The sequence below is a fragment of the Saimiri boliviensis genome, chromosome 13 (genome assembly GCF_048565385.1).
Source record: "Saimiri boliviensis isolate mSaiBol1 chromosome 13, mSaiBol1.pri, whole genome shotgun sequence".
In the NCBI taxonomy this organism is placed as follows: Eukaryota; Metazoa; Chordata; class Mammalia; order Primates; family Cebidae; genus Saimiri; species Saimiri boliviensis.
Genome location: NC_133461.1, coordinates 65,713,031 through 65,736,720, shown reverse-complemented (window position 1 = coordinate 65,736,720; position 23,690 = coordinate 65,713,031). Strand labels below are relative to the sequence as shown.

Here is a 23,690-nt window from a genome sequence, read left to right as displayed (position 1 = left end):
CCTTATTGTCATCAGAAGTGTTCAAGCACCAGATGAACAACCCACTGTTTTAGATGTTACAGAGGAAATTCCTATGAGCACAAGACCTTTAGAACCATAACCACCAAGGAATTTTAAAATCCAAACCCCCTGTGGTTTAAAGGAACTGTAGTTTTTCTGAATCGAAGCATAAAGCTCATGTCATAACCTCTCCTCATGATGTATGCTGCTAATGCTTTCATGAACATTCCATGAAGCAAAATGATAGAAAGTCTGTGTATGGATTTACTGGTTAATCTAGCATATACAATCTAGTTACTGTGAGCAGTCAGATGGAGAAAAATGATTATGATGAAAAGACCCCAGGGAAAGGATTTTTCTGCTTGCATAGATGAATGTCAAAATTAAATTACTTCCACTGGGAAAAGCATATCAGATTCAAGAAGGAAGGAACCATACAATAAGAAACGGAGACTAGCCCCAGCATAATGTTTCTTCAATTTTTTAAAAACTAGAATCCAAAATACACTTAACAACATGATGCCACACACACACACACACACACACACACACACACACACACACTTCTAACTATAACAAAAATTTCACAAAGCAACACTTACCCTTACTGTGGACAATACATTCTGATATCTCTCATATTTAGTTTTTCAATAATTAATTCTGTTATTGAAGCATAGGAAAGAGGCAGAAAAGTACATGATTATAAGTGTAGATCTAGATAAATTTTCACACAGTAAACACATTTGTGTAACCTATATTTCATTCTGCTTCTTTTTATTTTTTATTGTAAAATATTTATAACATAAAAAGAACCATGTTAATTTTTAAGTGTATGGTTCTGTGCATTAATTACATTAACACTGCTGTGCAACCATAACCAACATCCATCTCCAGATCACTGTTTATTTTCCGAATCCAAAACTCCATACTTATTAAGCAGTAACTCCCTATTTCCCCTACTTTGTCGCTGTCTCCTCCTTTTCTATCATTTTGCTTCATGGACTGTTCATGAAAGCATTAGCAGCATACATCATCTGTCCTTGACTGGCTTCTTTCACTTAGCATAATGTCCTCAAGGTTCTCCATGTTATAGCATGTGTCCAGATTTCCTTCCTTGTAAAGGCTGAGTAATATTTCATTGCATATATAATATACATATATATAGATACACACACACACACACACACACACACATATAACATTTTGTTTATTCTTTCATTCATCGATGGACATTATGTTGCTTCCACTTTCTGGCTATTGTGAATAATGCTGCCACGAACACGAGTGTACAAATATCATTTAAGAAAATACTAGTTGCAACACATTAAATTGCTTTTCTTGATGTTGACAACTCTGGTGTACTAGTTCAAAAATGGAAATTAAACATATTCTTTCTTTTGAGCCTGATTAAGCTAACCAGGCTACTTTCGGACTCCTCATTTTCCTGATTTCTTGAACTGAGAAGAGCCTTAGTGTGTGCCGGAAGGGATGATGTAGGAGTGGATTTCCTTCCCCTTCACTTTGGAAGCTGCCCAACAATGAAACTTGGGGGGACCCCCTCACGGTGGGGGACCCCTTCACCTACCCTCTGACACACACTCAGCCTTCCATTGTCTCTTTGTGAAAGTGAGATAATTTAGCGAGTCAGCTGAGTTTTCGGTGTGCTCAGGGTTGAGGTGTGGATCCATAGTTCCTCCACTCCCTGCTAAACACAAGATGAGCTGAATTGGACTTGCTCAGAAAATTTCTGACAGTCCATAGGCTACTCTAAAAGGTATTCCCCTGCTGTGACTAACATACTGTTTATCCTTTCAAAGTAAGTTTTGTGAAAAGAAATTACTTCCCTGAGGCATGGGTTTTCTATTGCTGCACCTCAAAATGTAGTAGCTTTCAACAACAGCAGGTCTCTGGGTTGATAATTGGGGTGGGCTTGTCTTCGAGTTCCTGCTCTCTGGTCTGGGGTCACTTGCATGTCGTCTACTGGCTCCCATGGGGTTGGATGGCTCATGACTGCACGGCCTTCCCACCTGTGCTGGCTGCTGGCTGTGCCTCTTTCTCCGGCTCTCTCATCCTCATGGAGGCACCCAGGCTTCCCATGGAGGACCGAGGGTTCAGAAGAAGACAGAGGGAGCCGCAAGGCCTTTCAAGGCTCCAGCGAGGAAGTCCCATGATATCACTTTCTCCACATTCTATTAGCCAAAGCCAGTCACTAGCCAGCCCAGATTCCAGGAGTCAGGAAGTCAACTTGACCTTTGAATAATGGATACAAATATATATGAGAGAGAAGATATAAGACCTGATGTTTGATAGATCAGTAGGGTGACTATAGTTAACATTAATTGATTCTGTATTTCCAAATAGCTAGAAGAGAATAATTTGAATGTTCTTAGCATAAAGAAAAGGTAAACATTTAGTGTGATGGATATTGGCTGGGAGCAGTGGCTCACATCCATAATCCTAGCACTCTGGGAGGCTGAGGCAGGTGGATTGCTTGAACCTAGAAGTTTGAGACCAGCCTGAGCAACATGGCAAAACCCTTTCTCTACAAGAAATACAAAAAATACAAAAAAAGAGTATGGTGGTGCAAGCCTGTGGTCCCAGTTACTGGGGAGGCTGAAGTGGGAGGATCGCTAGAGCCTGAGAGGGCCAGGCTGCAGTGAGCCATAAGCATGCCACCACACTCCAGCTGGGCGGCAGAGAGATCCTGTTTCAGTTTTTTTAAAAAATGGTGATGGATATCCCAATTACCTGATTTGATGTATGAATGTATCAAATTGTCACATGTACTCCGAAAATATGTACATCTAACATGTATCAATAAAAATAAACACATAAATAAATAAACAAACGACCTCTTGATGAAGTGAGCAAAGTCGCAGTGAACTGGCACCCACACAGAGGTAGGAGGAATTACTGTAGCCATCTTTGCCAGAGTCTACCACTCCCCACTGCGATCTACCAACAATCTATAACACCCTCTTATTGTTACCTTTTTCTTTCCTGCAAATTAGCTCATGCAAATCTTGTTTCTTAAAGAGTAGGCTTTTGACCCAACATCCTTACTTCTGATAATTTACTTACAGATCTACTTGCACAACACAAATGATATATGTACAAGATTACCCACTGTAGCACTCTTTGTAATTAAAAACAACCCAAGTATCCATTAATAGAGGACTGCTTAAATAAATTATGGTATACCATCAGGAGAGGACACTGTACAGCCATAAAAGAGAAAAAGAAGTCCTTACGTATTGACACAAAAACCCTAGGACATATTATTCACTGACAAAAATCACAGTGCTGAGCAATATCCACTGTACCCCAAAAGTCTTAGTGCAGTCCAAAACTTTTATAATGTTAGAAGTACAAGTACTATAAACAGAGAAGAAAGATGATTCGAAAACTTAATTGTATACATTTCTTTCTTTTTTAGATTAATCGTGCCATTTTATTATTATTATTTTATTTATTTATTTTGAGACAGCGTCTCCCTCTGTCGCCCAGGCTGGAGTGCACTGGTGCAATCTTGACTCACTGCAACCTCCCCCTCCCAGGTTCAAGTGATTCTCCTGCTTCAGCCTCCTGAGTAGCTAGGATTACAGGCATGAACCACCATGCCTGGGTAACTTTTGTATTTTTAGTAAAGACAAAGTTTTGCCATGTTGACAAGTTTGGTCTCGAACTCCTGACATCAAGTGATCTGCCTGCCTTGGCCTCCCAAAGTGCTGGGATTATAGGTGTGAGTCAACGCACCCAGCCCATATTATTTTTAATTATATACAAAGATCTAACACGCCACCCAGAGACCATTTCACCCACTGCTCTGTTTGGCCGCCAGTCTCGTCTGTCTCTTCAGCAATGGTAAGGCAGACACCCTTTCCTCAGGGAAGAGAAATTCGTGGTTTCTTGCTGTTGCTGTTGGCATCTTTCACATGAAGCATGTCAAAAGAACCAGGGTGCCTCTCTCTTTTGATGATCACACCAATTCTTCCCAGGTTAGCACCTCCAGCCATGATACACAGGTTACCAGTGTCAAACCTGATGAAACCAGTCATCTTGCCATTCTCCAAATCAATCTGAATGGTATCATTCACCGTGATGAGGGTATCAGGGTAGCAGACGGTGTGAGCATCATGAGTCACAAGATGAGGGATTCCTTTTGTGTCCACAAAGATTTTTCTCACTTTGCACAACTTGTAGCTTGGCCTCCTTGGGTGCAATAGGATGAAAGCAAAGGGAGCCTTGGTGTCATAGATTAGATGGAAATTCTCTCCTGTCTTGTCAGTGTTCATGACATCCATGAATCCAGCAGGGTAGATTACATTAGCTCAGACCTTGCCATTGATCTTAACGAACCTCTACAAGCAAATCTTTATTTCATTTCCTGTCGAACATATGTAAATCTGTTCCTTAGGAAAATGATGAGGGAGAGACACTCTCTCAGCTTGTGGAGGTGGGTGGATTGATGAGTAGCAAACACAGGGGTCAATTTATCCAGTATCTAATGCAGGCGTCCCCAAACTACGGCCCGCGGGCCGCATGTGGCCCCCTGAGGCCATTTATCCGGCCCCCTGCTGCACTTCAGGAAGGGGCACCTCTTTCATAGGTGGTCAGTGAGAGGAGCACAGTATGTGGCAGCCCTCCAACGGTCTGAGGGACAGTGAACTGGCCCCCTGTGTAAAAAGTTTGGGGACACCTGATCTAATGCTATGGAGCTGCTGCCTGCTTCAGATACTCTTGGAACCACCACAAGCCATGACTGTGTTAGACATAGAGAGAGCTTTTTTTTTTTTTTTTTTTTTTTGAGACAGGGCCTCACTCTGTTGCTCAGGCTGGAGTACAGTAGTGCAATCACACAGCAGTCCAATCACAGCTCACTGCAGCCTCAACCTCCCGGGCTCAAGCGATCCTCCCACCTCAGTCTTTGAAGTAGCTGGGACCACAGGCCTGTACTACTACCCTTGGCTAATTTTCTTCTTTTTTGGGGGTAGAGATAGGGTTTTGCCATGTTGCTAGGCTGGTCTCAAACTCCTGAGCTCAAACAATTTACCTACCTCAGTCTCCCAGAGTGCTGGGATTACAGGCATGAGTAAATATGCTCAGCCTTGTATGCATTTCTTATTCATTTATATAGTCTTGTGAATTTGGAATAATAAATTTTAAACTTAATTTTTTGTTTTATTATTGTTTTCTATCTTTGATGAGAGATACTGAAACAAAAAATAAAATGTACTATTTAAAACTCACAAAACTAGGCCGGGCGCGGTGGCTCAAGCCTGTAATCCCAGCACTTTGGGAGGCCGAGGCGGGTGGATCATGAGGTCAAGAGATCAAGACCATCCTGGTCAACATGGTGAAACCCCGTCTCTACTGAAAATACAAAAAATTAGCCGGGCATGGTGGCACGTGCCTGTAATCCCAGCTACTCAGGAGGCTGAGGCAGGAGAATTGCCTGAACCCGGGAGGCGGAGGTTGCAGTGAACCGAGATCGTGCCATTGCACTCCAGCCTGGGTAACAAGAGCGAAACTCCATCACACACACACACACACACACACACACACACACACACACAAAAACCTCACAAAACTAAATAAATTTAAAAGAGATTTATATAATAAAACTTCCAAATGATGTTCTTTGTGGCATTTATAATTCTGAAGTTATTAATGCCCAAAATTGCATCAAGACTTTTGGGTTACCCTATACAGGGTATGCTAACTTTCATTTAAGATAAAAGTGGATTCCATATCTTTGCTATCGTGAACAGTGGAAATGTGATGCATACATACCATGGAGTACTATGCAGCTATAAAAAGGAAAGAGATTATGTCTTTTGTGGGAACATGGATGGAGCTGGAAGCCATTATCCTTAGCACACTAATGCAGAAATGGAAAACCGAATACCACATGTTCTCATGTATAAGGATCAGAAAAAATAACTACTGGGCATTAGGCTTAGTACCTGGGTGATGAAATAATCTGTACAACAAACCCACATATCATGAGTCTACCTCTATAACAAACCTGCACATGTATCCCTGAACCTAAAATAAAAGTTAAAAAAAGAAGAAAAACATAGAAATAGTTGTGTTCATTTCCTGTGGTTTCTGTAATAAACTGCTACTAACTTAGTGGTTTAAAATAACACAGATTTATTCACTGCTAGTTCTGGAAGTCAGAAGTCTAAGGAACACTGCCCTCCTGGAGGCTCCAGGAAATAATCCATTTCCTTGCCTTGTTAGCTTCTAGAGGCTGCCTGCATTCCTTGTTTCGTAGCCCCCTTCTTCCATTTCAAAGCTGACAGTGTAGCATCTTACAGGCTCTCTTTTTTCAGACTTTGACCCTACTGCCTCCTTCTTAGAAGGTCCTCTGTGGTTACATTGGGTCCACTGGAGTAATCCAGAATAATCTCCAATCTCAAGATTCTCAATTCAATCACATTTGCAAACTCCCTTTTCCACGTAAAATAACAAATTAATAGGTTGTGGGGATTAGCACATGGACATTTTTGGGAGGCCTTATTCTGACAACCACATAAGTATATTAATTTTTGTTTATATTTACATAATGATACACTGGAAGGATATATTAAAAAATAGTAAAAGTGGTTATTTATGGGGGCAGAGAGGAATGAGAACAGAATGGAAATGAGAATTCTTAATGTATGTCATTTTATGAGGATTTGATCTCTGAATGCGTAAGTGACTTATCTATTCAAAAATAAAATCAACAATAAGTATTTAAAAGGTAGGCCTGCTTAGTTTCGGTATCTCTAACTAGGGACACTTAGATTTTTACAAATTCATGTGTCACAGACATAACACTAAAATGGCCGAATTGATCCTATAGATTTGGAACCACATGAGTTTACTTACATGCAGTGAACTATAAATTCTCCGCACAGCAAGTTCTGGAATCTGTTTTCAGTTCCTTCTCACTAAGGAAATGTGAAGTCACTGTGACTAACCAGTGGCTGTGGTTCACCCTGGGACATCTCAGTACGGCTCAGGCCGCTCGGCTCTTCCTGTGGGCACTGTGTTTCCTGCCTTCAGGATTTTAGGAAAAGCTGCAGCGACGTCGTGGTCTCTGCTGTGCACTCACCTAGGCTGGAGCAATTTGCATTTTCCGCCTCTCGCTGTCAAATGAACTGCACTGGGCCAGGTTTCAGGAATTGTGCCCCCCCCCCCCCCACTGAGATGGGGGGAGGGAGAATAGGTCTTCGTGTCCTCAAAGCACTTTAGTCCCTGAGGCTGCTGCTTGGTGTTTGTGTGTGAGCCAGCTCTGACTCACCAAACCGAGAAGAAAAAACTTCCACCGAGGACTATTTGCCAAGGAAATGTGCTCAGGCCCACGCGGCAGTGAGTCCAGCAGCTAGGAGCGACCCTGAGAGGAAGCAATTGGGGATATAGAGCGCCAGCTCCACCGTGCAGCGCCTCTGTGCTGGCAACCTGCGATGGGAGGTTTCTCTGCCTTCGTGGCCACTTCCTAACAGATTCACGCTTGGCAAGTGGCCTGCGAGCTCTCACACGCGTGCGGTGGGGGCCCCAGGGGCTGTCCTTCTCCCCGCCACCTCCTTTGGCAGGAGCCTGGTTTGTGTTTATTTTTGGTTGTGCCAGAGGGAAACTGCACTTTGAGGAAGAAAAGCAATTGCTGGTTGTTTAGGACGAGCAGTCTAATCCCAGACGGCCCTGTCTTCTGCAGAAAACAGGCGGGGCGCAAATCAACGCAGGCGCAGCGAAGGGGCCGCGGTCCCGCTGAGTCACAACCTGCTCAGCGCTCAGCGTGACTCAGGGCTGGCCGCCTCCCTGAGGCATCTGTGAGTGATCCCAGCCGGAAGAGGCGGCATATCTTACGTCCACGAATCCTCCAGACTAATTTCCTTCCTCTGGCCTCTGGAGGTTCAGGTGCCTCTGTGGGGCGTGGGTTGGGGGGACCAGACACCCCACTGCGTGCAGCTCCCAGAGAGCAGCCATGCGGCAGGGCCCTGGGCCCCAAGACCTGGCTGAGTGGCTGGACCTGCCCGGCCCCGCCTCCGCCACAGACTGTGCCCTCAGACCTTGCCAGCCTCTTTCCAACACATCCCTTAGCCTCAGTGGCAAGTCCGGTAAGACGGCCTGGAGGGATTATAACAATAGAAATGTAAGACAAAGTAGCAAATATAAGAAGCCATGTGTGCTCCTTTCGGCCTACAGCGGAATTTCACAAAGCCCCAGCCCTGTGACAACTTGCAGGTCTGGGGAAAGATGCTTTGAGGATGAAACAGTCTAGAGCACGCTACCCCCAACTCTCTTGCCTGAGTCATTATATTCCTTAAAAGATAAATGAGTCTAGGAGCAGTGGCTCACGCGTGTAATCCCATTTTGCGACTCTGAGGTGGACTGATCATGAGCCCAGGAGTTTGAGACCAACCAGCCTGGGTGACAAAGTGAGACACCCGCCTTCCAATCTCTATGAAAAAAACTAGACGGCCGTAGTGGCCCCCACCTGTGGTTCCAGCTACTCAGGAGGCTGAGGCAAGAGAATTACTTGAGCCCGGGAGGCTGAGGCTGTAGTGAGATATGTTTGTGCCACTGCACTTCAGCCTGGGCAACAGAGCGAGACTCTGTCTCAAGGGGGAAAAAACAGTCGGAACGCAGTGGATCACGCCTGTAATCCCAGCACTTTGGGAGGCCTAGTGGGTGGATCATGAGGTCAGGAGTTCAAGATCAGCCTGGCCAACACAGTGAAACCCTGTCTCTACTAAAAACTAGAAAAAAAAAAAAAAAAATTAGCCGGGTACAGTAGCAGAATACTGTAATCCTAGCTACTTGGGAGGCTGAGGCAGGATAATCACTTGAACCTGGCAGCAGAGGTTGCAGTGAGACAAGATTGTGCCACTGCCCTCCAGCCTGGGTGACAGAGTGAGACTCCATTAGTAGATTAAAAAAAAAAAAAAAAAAGCAATGACCCTAGGCCTTGCTTTTTCCTACACATAAGACCGTGTTTGGCAAGTTAGTGATTATGCCTATGTAATGGATAATCAGATGCACTTTACACCCAATGTAGCTTCTGAGCAAGTTTGATGTGATTTTGCAGATACTAAAAACCCCACACCTGTATCTGAGCAGTGAGCTGAAACACTGCCAGAGTCATCTCATGGAACCTCTCTAAAGATCTGCTTCTGTAGACCTCAGTGAGACTTCTGAATAAAACTAACTTTAATCCTTTAAAAGCTTCATCTTTTTTTCTTCAGTCGACAGAAGTAATTGTGGTTAGTGATCAACTCCTGGAGGACCAAAACAATTACATTAAATTATAATTCTTACCAACCACGCTCCCTGCTCCCCTCCTAAAGAGACCTGATCCTCTGTGGGGTTACACACCAGGCCTCTCTTGGAGGTGGGTGGGAAGGGGTCATTCTAACGAGAAATGTGTATAAAGGGAGATCCAGAGCCAGAGCGGGGTGAGGAAAGTTAAAAGACTAACAGCTCTGGTTTAGTGTGAGAAAGGATGAGAAGGGAGGATTTTGAGGTACTGAAGCCACCAGAGGGAAATTTGAGCAGCTATACTGGAGGGTGAGGCTTTGGGGAAAAGCAATATCAAAATAAGAGTTTTCGGACAGTTTTCCATGTGGTTACAGGGGCAAATTCCTCACTCTGAGTGGCTCAAAAACACTTCCAATTGCTTGGAATCTGGTTTGTGCTATTTATTTATTTTAATGTTTTTTTAAAATTTAGAGATGGGATCTCACTATGTTGTGCAGGCTGGTCTCAAACTCCTGGGCTCAAGCAATCTTCCTGCCTTGGCCTCCCTAAGTGTTGAGATGACAGGCATGAGCCACCGTGCTCAGCCTGTTATTTATGTATGTATTTAGAGATGGGGGTCTTCATCTGTCACCCAGGCTGGAGTGCAGTGGTGCGATACAGCTCACTGCAGCCTCAAACTCCTGCCCTTAAGTAATCCTTCCACCTTGGCCTCCCAAAGTGCTGTGATTACAGGCATGAGCCACCATGCCCGGTCAAAGCTGGTTTGTGTTTATATGCACATCTGTAATATACAGACTGGCCCAGGGAGGCCATCAGCCCAGTGGGGTGTGTGGTGACCCAGGCTCCCCAGCCCACAGCGCTAATGTACTGGGCTGAGCATTCCCAGAGCACCAAGATGAGGGGTGAGGGCTGTGAGATGGGGAAGGAGGGAACACAGATAAGAAGTGATGTGAGACAAAGCTGGCGACCGCCTCACAAGGATGTGAGCCTCTGCAGAGGCTGCATGGAGCCATTGCTCTTGGAATGGCCCAAGAAGTGATGGGAAGCTTGAGTGAGCCATTTATCTGCCAGCTCCTCCCATCTCCCATCTCTCACTGGTCCATGTTCCTCCTTTGGGCATTAGCTCCCCTATGTTTCTGAGTGTGTTACTCTGCGTTGCTCTGGGCAGCACCCTAGGGCAGTCAGAGCCTGTCGGGGTCTGCTTGACTCCTACCTGGGTGCTGGGGCTGCGGTTGTAGTGGACATAATAGTGGTCATGTTCCTCTGCCAGGGGAGGCTGAGTTTTGGGCGGTGTTGGGACAACTGTGCCTGCTCCCGGAATAAGCAGCAGAGGCCCAGACATCAGGTGGGGGCAAGCAGATCTCAGAGCTGCACCTGCTGGTATGGTACAGGACTTTTATGCTGATGGGCAAAGGCATATCTTCCTTAGGAAATTGTATATGTGCCAGACTCTGTTTTCTAAATAAGTAAATAAATAAGACTTTAGTTTCTTCGATGACAGAAATAATGTGGAAATCATGTAGGCAATTCTTAGTCAATGAAAGAAAGAAGAGACTCGTAAGATTACAGTGGAAGAAGTCCACTGGTGGTTCTGCCCATCAGTTTTCTAGGTTGGACAGCTGGGAGGGGAAATGAACTTCTTGGAAGTGTTATAGAGACAGAGGCAATAGACAAAGACAGGACAGGAAGCTTAATGAAGGTCTAAAAAAACAAAATAGGACAGGCCGGGCGTGGTGGCTCACACCTGTAATCCCAGCACTTTGGGAGGCTGAGGCAGGCAGATCATGAGGTCAGGAGTTTGAGACCAGCTTGACCAACATGGTGAAACCCGGTCTCTACTAAAAATATGAAAATTAGCTGGGTGTGGTGGTGCATGCCTGTAATCCCAGCTACTCAGGAGGCTGAGACAGGAGAATCGCTTAAACCCAGGAGGCAATTCAGTGAGCCAAAATTGTGCCACTGCACTCCAGCCTGGGCGACAGAATGAGACTCTGCCTCAAAAACAAAAAACAAAAAAACAAAAAACCCAGGACAGAATGACATAGTATGTAAAGAAAGTAACTGATATGCCAACTGTGAATCCAGTCTTTCTCCCGAATCAATAATTGGTGCTTTTGCCGCCCTGCCCCACCCCCTGACTGCCATCCCCTATGATCTGTGAACCTGGTCCTGTCCTACCTCTGCTTTGATCCTTTCTGTCTGCTATAGCCTTCAGGATAAGGCTGGACAAAATCCAGACTCCCTAGAATGGCACACAGGGTCTTTTATAATCTGACCATTCTCTGCTTCTCCATCCCATTTCTTGCTCCCCCACCAAGGCCTTCTTCATTCTCTCCATCTGGCATGTGTCATTTCCTCCAACACGCAATGTTTCTTGCCCTTGTGTCTTCACACATGCAATGGTTTGGGTGACCCCCTCTGGAAGCTCCAATGCCCACTCCCACCACAGCCCTGCCTCCCTGGCTGTACGTGTGTGTTTATGCGTTTGTCACACTCTATGGGATTTCCTCACAGGTAGCTGACTCTCCTCAGGTCTCCGTAGCGCAATGGTTTTCAGTCTGTGCTCCCTGGAGCTGAGAGAGGGGCTTTCTCTCCCACTGTCCTCCCCCGCCATCACCCTCACTTCACTTCCATAGGCTCTACCTTTCATTTGTATATTGAAATTCAGTGTAATATTTCATTTTTAAAAAAGAGTTCCCTGCTTCAGAAGTACAAATCTAAAAATCATTTGGCTCCTAGCAGACACTCAGTAAACAACGGTCCCTTATGAGGTCGTCTTAGGTCAGTGTGGATAGAACATGGGAAAGCCTTGAGTGGTTTGTGGAGGGCACATCTGCGTGACAAGGCAGGGTTGTCCACTTCTCTTCACTTCGAACCATGCTGAGTTTACAAGGAGTGCAGAGGAATTTTATTTCTGGGGACTCTTCTGGATATCCTTTGGCTCACGGTTGAGGACAAAGATCAGGAGGCAACTCTTCAGCACAAATAGAGAAAGAGTAGACATAAAAATGTCATAATGGAGGAATCTCACTGTGTTCCCAGGAATTCTGGAAGTACATGGTAGCCCCCCTCTGTCCCTCCCCAACGAATGAGGTGTTTTTAGAATGAGTTAGGTGAGCATTAGCTCTCAGATGAATTTTTGGATCTGCAGTGATTCCTGGGTCCACAAGAAAAAAGAAACAAAGTTATCGAAATAAAATAGACTCTTAATGGATCCATGACTGTTAATCGCCAAGGTGACTGCGATTTTTCCATGCCAGAGACCTGTTCCATCGAGTCCATGTTGAACGCAAGGAGAAAGACAGTATTGACTTCGAAACCCTGGGACACTAAACCACCTCTATTTATAAGTTGAAAAAATCTCCTTCTCTCTTTCTTATGCCAAGAAGAATTTAAGGTGGCTTAACGAGATGCAAGAGCATAGAAAGGAGGAATCAATTGAAGTGGAAGAGAACAGGAAAAGAAAAACAAGAATGAGCATATGAAATGAAGCCTGCAGTTAATTAAAAAATGTGCACAGATATACCACAATGTTGATGCTTCATTTTTCTTTTTCTGCTGGAAGAGAGAAACCTGATAAATTTGCTCAGGGACAGATGCTCAGGGGAAAGGAAAGAGCTCTGTCCTGCACTTGTACAGAAAGGAAACAGCGGAGGGAAGACCAGTGGAGAGGATGGCAGCAAGACAGGAAGGGGCAGAAGGCAACAGAACATGAGCACCAGGGACATGGACATTTCCAGAAAGGGCCGCCAGCAGGGACAATTTCAGCCAATCCTAGTTAGCCTGCTGTGGCGGTGGGATGACTTACTGGAGCTGAGATGCCAAAGGAAAAGACACCAAAATGATCTTGTCTGACCTCAGTACCACCCTATGTTTTTATTTTACTCTATGGTTTATAGGATATTTCACACATATTCTTATTATAGACTTGATTTTCCACATTTAATTAGCCAACGCTACAAAATATTGTCAAGCCTGTTCCTTTTTTTTTTTTGGCTCAGCAGCCTCACTGCAGGCATGTATATTATTTGTAATAAGCTTCATGAATTATTGAAGGATGGGGGGTGCGGTGTGGTTTCTTGGAAAAGGTGTTGCTTCAGAGTCAGAAGAAACAGGATTTAAAATTCAGCTCTTCGACTTGAGAGATGAGTATGAGTGACTTTAATTTATCTAGAAAATGAAGGTGTAACCCACATATCTCATCAACGATATGCTTCATAAATGCTAGCTATTGCTGCAATTAGTTTATAATCCCCATTACTTCTTTTTAACATTTTAATTAATTTATTTAGACATTGTTTCACTCTTGCTGCCCAGGTTGGAGTGCAGTGGTGCGATCTCGGGCTCACTGCAACCTCTGACTCCCAGGTTCAAGCGATTCTCCTGCCTCAGCTTCCTGACTAGCTGAGATTACAGGCATGTACCACCACACCAGCTAATTTTTTGTACTTTTTAAATAGAGATGGCGTTTTTGTCATGTTGGGTAGGCTGGTCTCGAACTCCTGACCTCAGACGATCCACCTGCCTTGACCTTTCAAAGTGCTGGGATTATAGGTGTGAGCCACTGCCTCCTGCCCTCCTATTACTTGTTTTTAGGACCTAACATTGGGGGCCATTAGTCTATGTGCAGTCATGCCTCGATATCTATAGGGGACTGGTTCCAGGAACTGTTGGTTTAAAGCCTAAGTGACATAGCTGAATTTCTACCTTGTACTAACTGCTTATCTTTAAGAAACAGGACACCTGCAATAAAAAGTTCCCTTTGTAACCAGACCAGTTGAGACCGGTTACAAAGCCTACCCAAGGTATCCAACCAGACAACTTCAGAAAGACCTCAGGCTTCATTCTAATCTAATTTCCGTGCTAAATGACACTTCCACCAGTGTCATGACACTTGCCAATCCTCATGACATTGACCAGAAGAAGCCATAAAAGGACAAAAAGGAAGGCAGGCCCTAGTTCCAAGAAGCGTACCACCCATTTCCAGAAAAGACAGGGATATTGCTCCCCTTGCCTTTAATGTCCAACCATCATTAAGGAAATCCTATACTTTAACCCCCTCATCCCTCACTAGTTGAGAAGTTGATTTGTGAGCCAAGCTCTCGCTTCTTAATTCCACAGCCATCGAATAAAGCCTGCACCATTTGACACTCACTTCCCGTGTTGTGTATTGGTTTCACTGCACCAAACAGGGAAGAACTCGTTTTGTGGGGGACCAGCTCTATTGGTAACAAAACCCCGCCCCTCATGAATATAAAAATCTGAGAATCTGAGGATGCCCAAGTTCCTGATATAAAGTAGTGTAGCATTGACATAGAATCTGTACACTTCCTGGCCAGGCGCAGTGGCTCACACCTGTAATCCCAGCACTTTGGGAGGCCTAGGTGGGTGGATCACAAGGTCAAGAGATCGAGACCATCCTGGTCAACATGATGAAACCCCGTCTCTACTAAAAATACAAAAAATTAGCTGGGCATGGTGGTGTGTGCCTGTAATCCCAGCTACTCAGGAGGCTGAGGCAGGAGAATTGCCTGAACCCAGGAGGCGGAGGTTGCGGTGAGTCGAGATTGTGCCATTGCACTCCAGCCTGGGTAACGAGAGTGAAACTCCGTCTTAAAAAAATAAATAAAAATAAAAATAAAAATAAAAATCTGTGCACTTCCTTCCATACACTTTATTATCTCTAGATCACTTTTAATACCTAGCACAATGTAAAGGTCTTGTAAAGAGTTGTTGTACTTTATCGTTTAGGAAATAATGACAAGGACAGAAAGTCTCCACATGTTCAGTACAGACACAACCAACAAGGCTTTTCAAACACTTCTGGTCTGTGTTTGGTGGAATCTGCAAATGAGGACCCCATGGACATAGAGGGCTGACTTTATTTCCTCCTGTAGAAATAAGCTACCTCTAGCTGGTGAAGAGGAAATTATTCACTCACAGTGATGTGGTTTCATTTGGTTCTTCTCAAGTTTTTTGACCATGACCTAGAAGAGGAAATGCATTTACATTGCTACCCTGTATACACATACTCATCTATAACGGAAAAGAAAAAGTCCTGAAACAGCGTGTTTTTTGTTTACCCATTTTATTTAGTGAAAAATGGCTGGTCAGGACTGACTAAATTAATTTCATGACCTACTAACGGGTCTCAGTCTACAGCTCGAAAAACACCTGGTCTAAGTCAGGTGCAGTGGCATGTGCCTGTAATCCCAGCTGCTACTGGGAAGCTAAGGTGGGAGGATTGCTTCAACCCGGGAGTGTGAGGCTATAGTAAACTGTAATCACTCCTGTGAATAGCCACTGCACTCTAGCCTGGGCAACACAGTGAGAACTCATCTCTGAAAATAATTAATAAATTAAACTGAAAACAAAAGGAAACAAAAAACCCACTGGTCTAAATAACCTTGTTCTATAAATATGGGTGGTGTAGAGAGATTTAGTTCTACCACAACTTTCAGACAAAGATTTAGTGGGTTATTTCATTTTTAAAATCAAAGTAAATTAACTCCCAAGTGCCCAGTCTCTAGAGATTATTGAAAAAAATATTGGTCAGCATGGTGGTTCTTTCCTCTCACCTTCTTGGGGTCCTGCAACAGTCACAGGGTCTCATGGAATATGGACTTTTGGGGTCAGCTTTCAGTTCTTGGATCTGATATCTCTTCTTTTTGAGAGACAGGGCCTCCCTCTGTTGCCCATGCTGGAGTGCAGTGGCATGGTCATAGCTCACTGCAGCCTTGAACTCTTGAGTTCAAACGATCCTCCCACCTCAGCCTCTTGAGCAGCTGGAACTCTGTGCCACCATGCCTGGCTAATTTTTAAATGCTTTTGTAATGAGGGTGGGGTGGGAGTTTCACTATGTTGTCCAGGCTGGTCTTGAACTTCTGGCCTCAAGCAATCCTCCTGCCTCAGTTTCCCAAAGCTCTAGGATTACAGGTGTATGCCTGGATAGATCTGGTTTCTTGTGGGTTTTAAGAGCTAGAGGACAACACTGCTCCCATAACAAGCTGACCCAGACAGGCTTGCTGAGGTGGGACCCGGACCCAGGATACAGCCCCCTCAGTGTAGAATGCAGGCCAGTCCCTGAGATACTGCCCCCACATGGGGTCTGCAGTGCAGCAGCTCCCTCCTTTCCTGGGATTCACTCTTTACTCCCTTCCAGAACGAGGAGAATTTTCTTCTAAACTACTCTTATTTGCCAAGCAAGTGTGAGTGCACTTCTCCCTCATCCAGGCCTGTGACTTACTGTTTCTTATTTCTGCCCTGCAGCCTTGGAAGCCCCAGTCTCCTGGGATCCAATCCTTACGTGCCTTGAATGGCCACAGCCAGAGAATAGAGATGGTTCATGGGCCCACTGTTTCACCTGGATGTGCCATGGAAAGTACAGTCAGCACCCCTGGCTGTCTTCCATAATCAAAGTGGTGAAATAGGGATCCCTGGTGGGGCACAGTGGCTCATGCCTGTAATCCTAGCACTTTGGGAGGCTAAGGTGAGCAGATCACTTAAGGTCAGGAGTTTGAGACCAGCCTGGGCAACATGGTGAAATGAAATCCCATCTCTACTAAAAAAAAAAATTTTAAATTAGCTGGGCATGGTGGTGCATACCTGTAATACCAGTTACTCTGGAGGCTGAGGCAGGAGAATTGCTTGAATCCGGGAGGTGAAGATTGCAGTGAGCCAAGACGATGCCATTGCACTCCAGCCTGGGTGGTAGAGTGAGACTCCGTCTCAATAAGAAAAGGATCACTGCATGGAGTCACATTCGACCCCAATGCAGAGAACATGCATTTTCCTCCATCAGTGTGTTGGAATTAACTATGTTTAGTTTTGATCTCATGTGCTCAAGAAAAAGCAAAAAAGCAATGCTGCTTTCTAAGGTGCGAGCTTAAAGAGTAAGTAGATGTAGTGATTCCCCCCTCCCATCTCTGTATTTATACTTTCAAGAAAGTTGAGAATTAAAAACTTTCATTCAACCCTTTCCTATATTCTCCAGATCTCTCTTACCCACTGCGTATACCTGACTAATAGACCCATTCTGGAGGTGTGCACGGCAGAGTGATGTTAGTACCATTTTCCCCAGAGTCCACAAGGGGTGTTGGGATGCATGGACCAGTTTACAAAACGTGTACTCATGTGAGAATTGGGAGCTTAGTAATTGGCCACAAGTTTGCCCTAGGCCTAAGCTACAAACACCCCAATATCAAGATAGACTTGGATGGTGAAAATGGTGACAGTGAAGTGTTTGGCTTTCTATGCCTTCTGTACTTTACGTTTACAGTTTATAAAGTGGGAATTTTCTGTCCTAGTTCTTTCCCTTTTTTCTTTTTCTTTCTTTCTTTTCTTTCTTTTTTTTTTTTTTGAGATACAATCTTGCTCTGTTGCCCAGGCTGGAGTGCAGTGGCACGATCTTGGCTCACTGCAACCCCTGCCTCTTGAGTTCAAGTGATTCGCCTGCCTCAGTCTCCAGAGTAGCTAGAATTACAGGCATGTGCCACCATGCCAGGCTAATTTTTGTATTTTTAATAGAGATGGGGTTTCACTGTGTTGGCCAGGCTGGTCTTGAACTCCTGACCTCAAGTGATCCACCCTCCTTGGCCCAGAGTTTGGGATAATAGGCATGAGTTTCTCTTTTCTTTATATGAATTCCATGATTGCAATCATTTGTGTCTTTATCTAAATTAATATACCTGGAAAATTCTACTAAAGTTATGTTCCTTTATGCTTTTATAATGATACCATGTATATATCTTTATTGATGTAATTATAATATGATTTTGTTAAATTTATCCATCAATGAGTGGGTATGTGCCAATTTAATTTCATAATCAAATTGCTTAAAACCAATAATAATAATAATATATCTTACAAGCAGATAGAGGTAAAAGATACATTGCACGCAGAATAACAAAGACAAGAATGACAGCCAACTAATTATTTATCAGTAAAACCTACAGGCCAGAGTTGGAGCATCATTAGCTGGATTCTGTAAACAGAATTGGAGAGTAGACAAAAATCATCTATTTACATTTATGTTGCTTACTATGAATTTTTTTGCTATCATCTTATTCTGGGTATCTCATTTACCATGTTTCCCCCCAACCCCTCCCTGACTTTCGTTGACTTGATTGGGTTTTTCATTATTTTCCTTTACCTACCTGCATTAATCTGTTATCATGCTGCTAATAAAGACATACCTGAAACTGGGTAATTTATAAAGGAATGAGTTCCAATGTACTCACAGTTCCACATGGCTGAGGTTGGGGGGTGCCAATCATGGCAGAAGACCAAAAAAGAGCAAAAGTATGTCTTGCATGGTGGCAGGCAAAGAGAGCTTGTGCAGGAGAACTCCCCTATATAAAACCATCAGATTTGGTGAGATTCATTCTCTACTATGAGAACAGCACTGGAAAGACCCATCCCCATGATTCAGGTACCTCCCACTTGGTCCCTCCCATGACACATGGGAATCATGAGAGCTACAGTTCAAGATGAGATTTGGATGGGGCCAAACCATATCACTATCCCCATTATCAAATTAACAAATTGTCTATTTGATGTTCTCAATTTTTAACACAGATATTTACTTAGATTTTAAGGTCACTTAATATTTCCGTCCTTCACCTTAACCATACAAAGAGCTTAGAACTCTTCAAAATCCATTTATCTCCTGTGTTATCATTTTCTGGTACTTTAATTCTTGTTTTTAACCCCCGACCCCCACCTCATTATTCAGTAGTATTATTTTTTATAGCAAATGCTCATTTAGATTTACCAATGTATTTACCATATGCTTCTTGCATAGCACTCAAAGTAATTCTTCCTGTAGTACATTTTAAATCTGTCGTTTCAGGGAAGTTTGAATAGTAAACTTGCTTGTCTGAAAACATTTTTATTTTGCTTTCAATCTTGAATGAGAGTGTAATTGGGTCTAGAATTCTAGAGGGACAATTATTGTTTTTCTCAGAACTTTGAAATATCATTTCATTGCCATTTGATTTCTGTTATTGAAAAGTCTTCTCTAGTATAATTGCCATTCTTTGACAAATAACCTGATAGCTTTTAAGATGTTTTTCCTTTGTTTTTGTTGATTTGCTCTTTCATTACGATGTGTTTAGATGTGATTTTGTTTTTGTTTTTCCTGCTCAGGTCCTGATATGTTTCTTTAATCTAAAGACAATTTCCTTCTCCCGTTCAGGAAAATTTTCGGCCTTTACATTTCTCTCTCTCTCTCTCTCTTTGAGACAGGGTCTCACTCTGTAACCTAGGCTGGAGTGCAGTGGCACGATCATGGCTTACTACATCCTCAACCTCCTGGGCTCAAGTGATCCTCCTACCTGAGTCACTCTAGCAGCTGGTTCTACAAGCACATGCCACCGTGCCTGGGTAATTTTTTAAAAAATTTAGAAAAGGTGAGGTCTTGCTGTGTTGCCCAGACCGTTCTCAAACTCCTGGTCTCAAACAGTCCATCTGCCTTGGCCTTCCAAAGTGTTGGAATTGCAGGCATGAGACACTGCACCCAGCCAAGCCAGTACATTCCAAATACTTCTTTCCCTCTTTTATATTTTTCTGTTTTTTTTTAATTGTTAATATGCATATATTGGTATTTCTTATTCTATCCTTCACGTATCTTATAGCCTTTCTTTGCTATTTTCATCTAGATGCTACAGACTCTTTTTTAGATTTGTATTTCAATTCACCATGTTTCTATCCATTTGGGTTTAGTATACTGCCTTCTCATTAACTGCATTTTTAATTTCAATAACTGTATTTTTTATTTTTACAATTTATATTTAATTGCCTTTGAAAATATTCCTTTCTCATATTACTTTGTGCTTATAATTTCTATACCTTCTTTCATGTCTAAATATTTTAAAGAAACATTTTATAATATGTTTCATCTTATTCCATTACCTTTAGTTTTGAGGAGTTCAAATTCCCGTTTGCTCTTCCTTGTGACTCTCCCTTTCTTCATGAAGTCTAGACATTTTTCTTGTGAATTCACCTTCAGTGAAGGTGCCCAGGCTGCCACGTATCCCAGGATGTCTTAGTTTGCTAGGGCTGTTATAACAAAATACCATGGAATGGGTGGCTTGAGCAAAATACATTGCTTTTACTTCTTTTGGGAACAGTCTCACTTTGTCACCCAGGCTGAGTGCAGTGGTGTGGTCGTAGCTCACTGCAACCCCGAACTCCAGGGCTCAAGTGATCCTCCCAGCTCAGCCTACCCAGTAGCTGAAACTACAGGCTCATACCACCACACCTGGCTAATTTTTTGTATTTTTAGTAGAGACAGGGTTTCGCCATGCTGTCCAGGTTAGTCTGGAACTTCTGAGCTCAAACGATCTGCCTGCCTTGGCTTCCCAAAGTGCTGGGATTATAGGTGTAATTATAATTAATAAAAGATGTTTATTCTCTCGCAGTTATGGAGGCTTTGAAGCACAAGATCAAGGTGCTGGTGCTTTTCCCTGTGGCCTCTGTCCTGTGCTTGCAGAGGGCTGCCTTTTTGCTACGTGCTTACATGGCTTTTCCTCGGTGTGGACACAACCCTGGCATTTCTTCCTTTATAAGGACACCAGTCATTATGATCTTATTTAACCCAAATTACCTTCATAAAGGCCCTGCCTCCAAATACAGTCATCTTGGAGGTTAAGGCTTCAACATATGAATTTTGAGGGGCCACAAAATAGTTCGTAGCAGGGGTAAAGAAATATCTATAGGACAGTTTTGCATGTGTCTCTGCTGTGTTTCTAGTGGTTTCACCCATTCCGGAGGAGGAATTTTTATATTAATTTCTGAGCTTGGGGGTTTTCCTCACCATACCCAACTTGTAAATTCATTTCTCACATCTCCATCTTGATTTATTGTGGATGGCTCTTTTTTTTTTTTTTCCAGGAACCAGAATAGACAGCGATTTTCTTATTCTTCCTCGGGCAACTGGGAAGTTTTTCAACTCATAGGTTCATGAAAGGAATGGAATTTGAGACTCGATGTTATGCAAGAGCCTCCCTTCCCATGGCCCTGAGCCTAACTCTTTTGTCTCAGTCCACGTGTTAAAACTCTAACTCCCAGCCAGTAAGACCTTCATCTGGGGATGGTCCCCTGTGGGCCATGCTGTTTCAGCTCTTAATTTTCTCTCTGGCTTTGCTCTTTTGTTTTTTTGGATCCCTTTCCTAAAACTTGTAAGCTGGGATCTGCACTTAAATCTATTTTTAAGGGGTTCTATTTTATCCTGAATTTTATGCGTCTAGAGAAAGCTGGTGGGAGAGGGCAATAAATCTTTTCCATGTCTATATAGTACACTATATTGACCAAAATTTATTCTGGAAAGCTTGTCTGTCTTCAGTGGTCCCAGGCAGCAGCAGGCAGCAGTCTTTCAGTGTCAAAGCTCATGCCCTCTATGGGAAGTCCCACTGTTTTCTTGCTTCCTGAGAGACAGCTTTAAATCTTAGCTTATACGGCAGAAATTACTGCTAGATGCACAGTTAGGTTCTTCACCGTGATAATGCTACATTCTATCCCTGTCCTCCTTGGAAGATTGATCAGGTTCTTTCCTGCTCTTGCCTTCCCTGGGGAAATAGTTTTTTTTTGTTTTTTTGTTTTGTTTTGTTTTGTTTTGTTTTTGTTTTTTTTTTTTTTTACATCGATTATCTTAAAACTACAAACTCAACAAAAATAACTGCCACCAGGGGAAAAGATTTTATTTTCTCTGTGACCCTTAAAATGTGGCTGGTCATCTTCCTGGGGGAAAAAAAGCGTGAAAAAGATAGCGAAACCTGGGTGTTCTGCCCGAGATGTTTTTGTAGGTCAAAAGAGTTCTGAAATCTTTAGGTTAAGCATAGCTCCAGTGGGCATGGCAACAGTCACTGCTAGCAAGACTCCTCAAGCTCACATTTCCCTTCTTTTCCAGCAGATTCTTAGTGAGGCCTCCTCCTGCTGACAGCACCAATGAGCTGATGGTGATGGAAAGGCAGCCCTCAATGGGATTCACATAATAGAGACTTCACAATAGAGTAAGCGATACCAATAATTACAAAAACGGGGGGAAATGCAAAGTGCTAATGGATTTTTGAGCTCTATTTTCAACAATACAGGTAGAATTATGTTTTTATAAATTTGATTCTATGCAATTTAAAGGTCTCTTGCTGATTTCAATTTGGGGTCTTCTGTAGTTTTTCTGTCTAATCAATTCTTCTGAAGGAAAAAAATAAAAGATGACATTTTCCCCTCTGCAAATTACTTAACCTGGAAAGGTTTCACTTAGAAGCTAAGAAATGTTCTGTTGCTTAATTACCTACCATGACAAACATCCTTTCCTTTAAATGGAAATCTATTGGACAATAACTTCTTCAAAGGCATCCTGACTGTAGCTAAAAGTGATGAAAATGCTGCAGATGAACTTAAATTTGAATATGGACTGTGTTCTTATGGCATTCTGGATGCTTAAGTTTGATTCTTAGGTCAGCTGTTCGCATAAAAGAACTGGAGAGAATGACTGTTCCCCATTGTCCCGAGTCATCTCTAAATCAACCTGTGCTGTTCAACAACCCTGCCACAGAATGACGATAATGTTAATGAGTGCTTTTGATGACAAGGATCGATGGCAAAAGTCCTAGTTCTATCTCAGATCTCCCCTGTCACCTTACTTACCCTCTCCAAGTTTATTTACTTGTCTTTAAAGAGTATGACCAAAAAATATGAGGCAACCACATTCCAATCCAAAGAGCTAATGGCAGAAAAAAAATCAGCACCAAACAAGATTAAAGAGGCAGAATTCACCAGGGGCTGAAAGCACCCAACATCAACAGATGCAGAGGAAATGTGGAAGTGGATTAGTGGCTGTGAGGTTTAGGGGGCTAGGCACTAATCTGGGATTCTAGTAAGTAGGGCTGCAACTGAAAGATAATACATGTTTTGCCCTATACTAGTTAAAATACTTTTAAGCAGCACAAATAAAGAGGCATCTGCAAAATGAGGGCATCCAACCATCTGTTACCATTCCTCATAACCTGAATACAACCTTCCTCTCAGCTCCCTTGAAGCTAGGTAGTCCTGCAGCCTGCAAACAGATGTGAAGCTGGAGAAAAGAAGAGAGCAAAGAAGAGATCTTTCTAGAGTGGTCCGGATATATTTGTGCACATATACTAAATATTTTTGGCAACTTCTGTATGAGACACATTAATACTGTGCTTCATTTTTCCTAGAAGAAGAACAAATATGATATTGGTCTGGATATACTTTATCTACTTTTGCCCAAAAGTCACTTACTCATTCACTGATCTACTTCATCTATCCATTCAGTCAGTCTTTATTGAACACCTATTATATACCATGTTTCATTCTAGTTGCTGGGGAGGCAGATACAGATGTAAAAGATATTCAAATAAAATGCTGTGAAGAGAAAGAAAAAAGATAAAGGGGATAGCAAGTGACATATCCCTGGG

At 43.1% G+C, this 23,690-nt stretch overlaps 1 pseudogene; it reads right to left on the bottom strand.

Moving 5' to 3' along the window:
- Positions 1-3,810: 3,810 nt before the first annotated feature.
- LOC101052637 (small ribosomal subunit protein eS4-like) lies at positions 3,811-11,863 on the bottom strand (annotated as a pseudogene).
- Between the last annotated feature and the right edge of the window lie 11,827 nt (positions 11,864-23,690).